Consider the following 7,765-nt stretch of genomic DNA (forward strand, 5'->3'; position numbering starts at 1 on the left):
AAGAGATTGAGATTGTTCACAGCTTTAGTGTGCTTGGCTCCACAGTCAACACTCTTGGCACCAGTAGCCAGGAAATTAAAAGGCTTATTGCCATGGGAAAGTCTGCTGTTAGCAACCTCTCCAAAGTACTGAAGAGCAATGGTGTCTCTCTGGAGAGTAAGGTGCACTTGATACAGGCCATGGTCTTTGCAATCACTTGTTATGCATCAGAGAGTTGGACAATAACTAGGGAGGATAGAAGGAGAATTGTTGCCTTTGAGCTGTGGTGCTGGAGAAGAGTATTGAGGGTACCATGGACTGCTGGGAAAACAAACAGATTCATCCCAGAAAGGGTTGAACCAGGCAGCTCTTTGGAGGCAAGGATTTTGAGGCTTTGTCTGACATACTTTCGACATGTTGTGAGGAGAGATCGGTCCTTGGAGAAGTGCATCATGCTTGGAAGGGTGGAGGAACAGCACAGGAGGGGAAGACCCTCTATGAGGTGGATTGATTCAGTGACTGGATTAATCGGGATGGATGTATCAGAGACAGTGCGATTGATTGGCACAGGACAGAGCAGGGGTTAGGGCTGTTGTACATAGGGTCGCTGTGAGTCGCAAGCGACCAGACGGCACATAACAACAGCACAAGAGAGTAAACAGCATGGCAGAGAGCTTGAAGATGTGGCGGGGTAGATCAGGGCTTCCATCTGTCATTCTTAGGGCTGCTATGAGTTGTAGTCAATCTGATGGTACCTAAGAACAACACTTCCCAAATCGGTGTGCTGCTGCTGTTGTTATGCGCCATCAAGTCACCTGAAACCCACAGTGACCCTAAGCATAGCAGCTCCGAAGCCTGCCCTGTCCTGAGCCAGTCTCACTGATTCCAACACACCAACCTCATTGCCCCAGTCACCTAGTCAATGCATCTCATCTGGTGTCTTCTTCCTGCATTGTCCTTCCACCATTCTGAGCATGATGTCCTGCTCCAAAGACCAATCCCTCCTGCCACGTGCCCAAAATATGTAACCAATCAGTCTAAGTGTCAGAAATGTCTGATCCTCAGCTCATCACTGGAACGATGCAGAACCAGGCAGCGTTTGACTCTGTCCTACAGAATCTCACCACGAGTTTGGGCCAACTCAATGAGAGCTAACAATGAAATGAGTTGTTGTATCTGTGTAAGAGGGTCTGATGGTAATCCCTTTCATTTTCTTCTTACATTATTCACTGAAAAGATAAGCATTGACCTTAAATGTCGAAACAGCAGAGGATGATGGGCAGAGCCACTGATGGTGCTCACTGAGCGTTACGGCTCTGCGACGGCTAAACTCTCCATATGTATTACGCTCTCTCATTCTTGTCCAGGTCCGTTATGGTCTGTTATTATTGCTAAATTATAGATGAGGAGATTAATACTCAGATGATGTGCACAAATTGTCTATTCGTCATCTCACAGCAAGATACAACCAAGGTGAGCTCAAGCTCAAGTCTGTTTGCTCTCCAAGCCTGTGCCCTGACCCTCTGTGCTGTCAACAGAGCTGTCTTGGTTTCCTACTGGTGCTGCAATGAATTACCACAAATCGGCCACAAGGTGGCTTGTCCAAACAGAAATGTCTTGTCCCGCAGTTCTGAACACTGGGAGTCTGCAATCAGTGTGCTGACCCAGCTGATCTCTTCTGCAAGTCACTGAGGAAGATCTATTTCATGCTTCCATAGCTTTAAACGGGTTCCCACCAACCATGATGTCCTTCCTCCTGAGATTCCTACCTCCGTCTTCACATGGTCATCTTCCCTCTGGGTCTGTCTGTGTTCTTTACTCTTTTTGTATAAGAACACCGCTCTTATTGGATTCATAAGGTCCTTCCATGGCCCATTATTTTAGAAGTGGGTAGCCAGCTTTACGTCCTCGTATGTCTTAGTCTGGAAGTTCAGCTGAAACCTGCCCACCATGGCTAACTATGCTAATATTTTAAATTCTGGCAGCATAACTTTCAGCCTCACAGCAAACACAAGCCACCACAGTCCAGCAAACTGATGAATGAGTCTCATGCACTTTGTGAATAGTATCAGAAAGGGCTAGTCCCTAGAGAAAGACATCGCGTTTGCTAAAGTGGACGGTCAGCAAAAAGAGGAAGACCCTCATCGAGATGAATTGGCCCAGAGAGTGTAACAAAGGGCTCATACATATCTATTTCAGGGCACGGGATTGGAAAATGTTTTGTTCTGTTATAAATGGGAGTATTGTGAGTCAGAAGTGATGGGGCGGTAGCTCTTTGAGGCTATTCACAAATTTCCATCTACTTTAATTATTAGACCTTTAGACATTTCTCTCAGTGGTTTCACTACATGTGTCCACCAGCATATGAAGTTAGTTTTATGCTCAAACCAGCAGGACTGAACTAATGTTATGAAACCTGCAGCCATAAAGGCTCACCCTTGCAATAAAGTAATTACATGTGTTTTCTGCCTGATTCATTCTTAACCTTGGTAAAGAATTCTGTTAAAGGAGATATTCATGAACTCCATCCCACCAAAACTCTCACAGCTTCTCTCTTTCCAGACCTCTAGACACAAGTGACTCATGAACAAAACCTTTTTTCTCAGCACCATAATGTGAGGTACATTCATTTTTCTCTCCAGTAACAAAATGGTGAAGAATACTGAATATCCTGTGGACTGCCGAAAGAACAAACAAGCCCATTTTGGAGGAAGTACGGGTTCTCCTTAGACACAAGAATGGTGAAACTTCATCTCCTAAACATTGGCCATATTTTCAGGAAGGTCCAGTCCTTAGTAAAAGACATCATGCCAGGAAAGGTGGAGGTCGGAGAAAGAGAGGGAGACTCCCAACAACATGGGTTGACACAGAGGTAGTAACAACAGGCTTGAGTATTTCAGAGACGGTGAGTGGGGCCAGGGTAGGGCAAAGTTCAGATCGTTGCTCATTGGGTTGCTATAAGTCTTAGTCAACTAGATGACACCAGACAAAAACAACAACAATAAAACAGGAAGCTTTGTCTTCTATCTCTCAGCTGTAGCATACAGCTGTTACAACCACAGAAAAACAAGAAGCAAAACTCCAAATTCATTGCTGCGGGGTTGATTCTGCCTCTAATGATCGTCTACGAATGAGTAGACCTAAGGTCTCTAATGTTGTAAACCTTGACAGAAGCCAACATGTCATCTTTCTCTCCCATAGCATGACCAATAACTCCAAAGTTTCACTTCGCAGCCAAGAGTTTAACCAGTGCACCTCGACAGCTCCCTCATGGAAAGCTTGTTTGGGCCCATCTTTGAGCAGAAGCCGCAGAAGGGCTCAATCATCAAACTGTTACTGGTTTATGTCTGGTGGATTCTCACAGTGACCCATGTAGAAGAAAACTAATTACTCCACACGGTTTTCTTGATTGTAATCTTTAGCACTAATCTTTCATAGTTGTGATCTTCAGGACTAACTGAGACCATGGTCTTTTGAATCTCTTGCTATGCGTCTGACAGCTGGACAATAGATGAGCATGATAGAAAAGTGATGTCTTTGAGCTGTGGTGTTGGAGAAGAGCACTAGACATCTCATGGACTATCAAAAGAACAAACAGATTTGTCTTGGAGAAAGTGCTGTCAGAGTGTTGATCCGAGACGAAGATGATAGAGCTCCAGCTCACATACTTTGGGTAAGTTGGGCTTGTTAGGAGAGGTTATTCCCTGGAGAGGGACATCATGCTTGAAAAGGTAGAGAGTCAGCAAAGGAAAGGAAGCTCTTCAAAGCAGATGGATGGGCACAGTGACCATTTGCAAGGGCTCAAGGATGTCGGAAATAGTGAGCATGGCGCAGGATAGGACAGGTTAGATAGATTTGTTGTCCACAGGGTCGCTAGGAGTCACACTAAACTCGACGGCGCCTACCAACAACAATCTTTATGAAAATAGTTCACCAGATTTTTCTTCCATGAGCTACTGGGTTTGTTTGAAATCCAATCTTTAGTAGTAAACCACTTATGGCACCCAGACTTCTGGACTTTCACACTATCAGAAGGACATTTTCAATTGCTTTCCCCCACACAACACTCTAGACTTTAAAATCTAAACCTTAGGTCAAGCAGGATTGATTTTCTGAATTTGCAACAGCACACAGACTTCAATATTATATTTAGGAAGGCTTAAGTTTGTGTTTCGATAAAAGGCACCAAGTAAAGTAGTAGAGCGAGAAAATTCTGGGGTCCAATTGTGTGGGATCAAACTCTCAGTCGGGCTTATATAATTATCTCCTATTTCTCTCTCTCCCTCTCTCTCCCATCCACTCTCCCTCTCTCCTTCTCTGTCCCTTTTTATCCCTCTCTCTCCCTCTCTCTTGCTTCCTCTCCCTCGCGCTCTCTCTCCCTCACTCTCTCAATTACCTCACCTGTTAAATGGGAGATTACTATAGTAACACACAGGGGTATTATGAAAATCAATTAAACTCTCTAGTGAAGTCATTGGAACAAAAAACAAATTATCCAGAGTCTGATTCAACGAAATTGCTTTAAGGAAATGTTGTTAGGAGCGATCGACTCAACTATACTCATAATGATCCTAGGAATAGCAGATCAAAATGTTCCGTCCTGTACCATCCTCACAGTCTCTGCCATGTTCAAGTTCATTGTCACTGTATTTCTGTGAGTCACTGAAATGGATCGTTCTAAAAAATCCACCTCATTGAGCAATGTCCTCTCTTTGGCTGAGTCTCTACTTTTTCTAGCTTGATGTCTTTTTCTAAGAACTGGCCTCTCCTGACAACTTGTCTGAAGTATATGAGCCCAACTTCCACCCTCCTTGCCTCTCTATGGAGCCCCTGATTGCACTTTCTTCAAGACAGATTCTTCCCCCAGAGGCAGCTCCATGAAGCCATTCTGCTTATGTGTCAAAATCAACTCAATAGCACCTACTAACATGCACCTACTTTGTATAACCATAATCCGAAACATTATTTTCTCTTGGTGGTGTAACATTTCTGATTATGGTGGAGAAGCCAGTGAAAAGTTCCGTTTCCTTTAAGTGGACCGGGTCAGATTCCTCCTAGCTGGTCATTAAACTGCATTCTTAAAAGGGACTACTCCAAATTCAACCATAACTTCAAGTTCTGCCTTGTCATTTTCTATCTAAAACAAAGAAAACGCCATTCCTTGTCTGTGCCAAAACGATGATGTTTTCTCTCCCCGAGTGTTGTTGACCTTCTAAAAGTAGTTTTTGTTTGTCTCTTTATATCCTAGTTCCTTCACTTACCTTATTTATGGAAGCACCATGTTTCCAGAATAGGCAGCATGAGTCCTTTTATAGCATTGTATGGATGTTTTATATGTTAGGTATTTGCTGGGAAGGTTGTAAACTCAAGAGATTGTGGTAGGTATAGAGCTTGGGACCTGCTGTAATATTTTTTGTGTGTCTCACTCCCTATAATATCATACATTATTAAGGTCCAAGACCTAAAATCCACCCAGTCCTCAGCATATGGGATGTTTTATAGGCTCTGCATAACCTTTCCATCCTACTCCAAATTTTTCTCCAATTCATCAGCCTCCAAGGAAGGAGTGTGTTGGTTAGAAATGCAGCTAAGAGTTATGGACTGGCTCCCACTATTAATAAGGGTGAGTTGTTCTGTCAGATGAAAGAAGACTTGCCAGGTTCTGTCGTTCTGGATATTTGTCAATCTACGTACCCATGCAAGTTAAGAATAAAGCATTGCCAGGTATTTCCTGGTCTTAGCCAGCAGTGACCTTGACAACATCAATGTGAAAGACATCCATATAGGTCCAGAGAAAACAGAGTTGGGGGAAAGTGTGAAGGAAAAAGCAGTGAAATCCTGTCCCTGTCCTTTTTTCAGCCTGACTGCAGTGGCTTTGTATATACTCGAATTTCCTCCTGTCTGGATTACTTGCATCTCTCCCTCACCGATTCCCAGCTAACAGTCTGACCCACATCTATCTTTCAGGCCCTGAACAAAGCGATTTTTCTCAAGCATTCTCCAATCAAGTAGCATGCTGGGGAATTCTGCAACAGAGTCCCCACACCTACAGAGTCATGGGCAGGCTTTGACAAGCCACTCAACGTTCTTCATGGACAACCTCCTATCTCTTCCCTCTTCTATCTCCTCTCCATCACTTCTCCTTGTACGTCTGAGTGTCCTGCCTACCGTTCAACTGGCCATCCCCACACTCATGTTGTCACAGATTTCTTTCCTTTTCAGCTGTTTTTTCTTCTGCTAACAGCAGCCTTCCATCCTTTCTCTTCCTCAAATCCATTCATCATCATCACCATGAACTAGCTGAGAAAGCACCTCCTCAGAGACTCTTGCACGCCCTCTTATCTAGCTCATGTCCTCTCCTCCCTGTTTCACTTGTTATTGCTATTGTATAGGTATGACCAAGGTGACCATGGTGACCTCATGGGGATCCCATGTACAGCCGCTACCTACCTGTCAGTGGAAGCAGGCACATACTTGGTGCTGAGCAACTTGGAGCAAAGCTTCCAAACTAAAGGACCAGAGAGACTAGGTAACCTTCTTCTTAACAAATCAATCCGTGTAAAGCCTGGGGATCCTAACAGTCTGATTCACAGCCCTTCATGGGGATGATCTGGGAGTGGGCAGCGTGCTCTTGAGTTGTGTGTGGGCTCGCTATCTGCCTCTGTGATGTTGGTGGTGTTAGACACCTTCAATCGGCTACGGCTCATAGCTACCGTATGAACAACGTATTGAAAACCTGCCCTACTTCACACTATCCTCATGATCTGCACCATGCTCAAGCCCATTGCTGTAGTCACTGTGACTGTCGACCCTGTTGAGAGTCTTTCTCTCTTTCATTGATCCCCTGCCTTTCTGAGTATTGCTTCTTCTTCCAAGTATTGTGTCTTCTAACATCAAGCGCTGAGTATGTAAGATGAAATTTGACCACATAGTTTCACAGCAGTCTCCATCCCACAATGCCAGAGGGCACCATTCACATTAAATCCAATGTGAGTGCTATATCTTGGGGCTGACGCTCTTCCTCTGAATCATTTGTTTCCCTTTCAACCTCTTTTATACCCCCCAAAACAGACTTTCCACCATAGCAATGATCATAAAAACCAACCCAGTTACCATCAAGTCAGCTCGGATTCACAACCACCCAGTGAGCTGGACAGGACAGCTGGGCTCAGCAGTGTATTCACAGTCGTGAGGTTTCAAAGGCGCTGTCTTTCAGAGCATCACTGGGTCTAGGGAGCTCCAGTGGCCCAGTGGCAAGACGCTGCATTGTAATCCCGAAAGCAAATAGTTCAAGTCCACCGGCTGCTCACAGGAGGAAGATGGGCAGTCTCCTCCTATGTGATTAATTAGCTCTGAAAATCCACTGCAGAGTCAGCTAGCGATCAGTTCTAACTTGACAGTACACCATCACAACAACAACGGTGTAGTTTTGGACTACTTCAGACTGATTTGGGTTAGTAATTAAGTCTTTGACTGTTGCCACCACCGACAACAAGCTGTTTTGAAGAGGCTTTCCCCTCCACATATAAGTCTTCAGAATCTCCCCTGGACCAGCCCTTCCTTTTGAATCTACTCACTCACTAAAATAACCCTTTTCACAAACTCTTTGCTTCAAAATCTGAAAGAATTCTTTTCCATAGTAGTTTTCAAGATGAGCGTCCCTTGGACTAAAATGATGAATGTTCATTGTTGTTGTTGTTGGGTGCCTTCTTGTTGATTATAACTGAAAGCAATCCTATAAACAACAATCTGTGCCTTGCTCTAGCTGGCACCATCGTCATGATCT

The sequence above is a fragment of the Elephantulus edwardii genome, unplaced genomic scaffold (genome assembly GCF_000299155.1).
Source record: "Elephantulus edwardii isolate Elephantulus edwardi_28Jun2011 unplaced genomic scaffold, EleEdw1.0 scaffold00035, whole genome shotgun sequence".
NCBI classification, from domain to species: Eukaryota; Metazoa; Chordata; class Mammalia; order Macroscelidea; family Macroscelididae; genus Elephantulus; species Elephantulus edwardii.